At 30.3% G+C, this 1,363-nt stretch overlaps 1 pseudogene; it reads left to right on the top strand.

The window, feature by feature from the left end:
• Nucleotides 1-856: 856 nt before the first annotated feature.
• The window catches only part of LOC112501646, a 7,432-nt pseudogene continuing 6,925 nt past the window's right edge, over nt 857-1,363 (top strand).

Here is a 1,363-nt window from a genome sequence, read left to right as displayed (position 1 = left end):
TCAAGATTTATGAGGACCATTTTAAAAAAGTTAGACTTGTGATGTTAGTTGGTAAACATATGATCTTTTGTGTTTAGATCCTATTGTACACAATAGTAAACATTTGATCTTTTGTGTTTAAGTCTTTTGGTACACAATAGTAAACATTTCAACTTTTGTGTTGGTAAACATGATGTTTAATTCTTTTGATTTATGAATGTGAGTTTTTAATTAATATTTATTTTAGATTTTTTTTTATATTTTTAAATAGTACTTATTAACATTTAGATTGATTATTTAGTGAAAAAACACTAAACATTTCACAAGGGATAAATTGGTCATTTTAATCGGTTATGTCATGTTTTATTCTGTCATGAAATATCTTAATAAACGCTGGACAACCATCCTATTCTATCTTTTTTTTGTATCAAACGCACCCTTAAAAAATTAAAGAAAATCTTAGGCTTGGTTTCTTGGAATGATTCTGACGATGTATTTAGGAAAACAATTTTCTTACAGAACTTTATAAATATGACACATTTTGAGTCATTGTTGTTTAAATCATCCACTAATAGAGAATCCTAGGGTTTAAGGACTAGCTTTTTATCCATGGTTTAAGGATTTTGGTAATGAACAATCCAGGCAATAGGAGGGTTAATACTCAAATTCCCTTCCTCCCCATGTTTTCGAATTCCAATTCCAATTCCGATTCCAATTCCAATTCCAGTTCCAATTCCTTAATCTTTATGTTGGTATCACGAGATTCATCACCCTTGATGGTTTTCATTCTTTAACCCTCCTATTCCCGTGATTGCAGTTGAAAATATCAGAAGCTCTATAAACACTCACAGAAACTTGCTGATTGAGTTTTGTGAAAATGGCAAGCCAGAATTTGGAGAAGATGGCTTCAAACGATGCCCAATTGAGGCTATTGGCACCTGGTAAAGTCTCAGACGATGATAAATTGGTGGAGTGTGATGCTCTCTTATTGGATCGATTTCTTGATATCCTTCAAGATCTGCATGGAGAGGATATACGCCAAACGGTAATCATCTTCATCTTTTTGAATCCCACATCCGTCCGTTTAAGGAATGGAATGAAATTTGACCAAAGTGTCCAAACAAATTTGAATATATATATATATATATATAGGGGAGCGTTCAAATAAAAACCACTCAATTTGTAAAAACCGTGAAAACCTCATTCAACCAATCATAATTTTTTATTTTGTTCATTTTTTTTGTAATTATAAGAGGTTGATTAACCATTTTTATTATGTAGGGTGTTAATCATGAATATTATCATGTTCATTATTTTAATTTTAGAGAAATACATGAAACAGTTTCATTAAAATTTCATTAAATATTATATGAAACAATTTCAT

This window comes from Cynara cardunculus, unplaced genomic scaffold (assembly GCF_001531365.2).
Source record: "Cynara cardunculus var. scolymus isolate 2C unplaced genomic scaffold, CcrdV1 Un_Scaffold_363, whole genome shotgun sequence".
NCBI lineage: Eukaryota > Viridiplantae > Streptophyta > Magnoliopsida > Asterales > Asteraceae > Cynara > Cynara cardunculus.
Note: the sequence above shows the minus strand (reverse complement) of the source record. Positions and strands in the feature narration are given on the sequence as shown.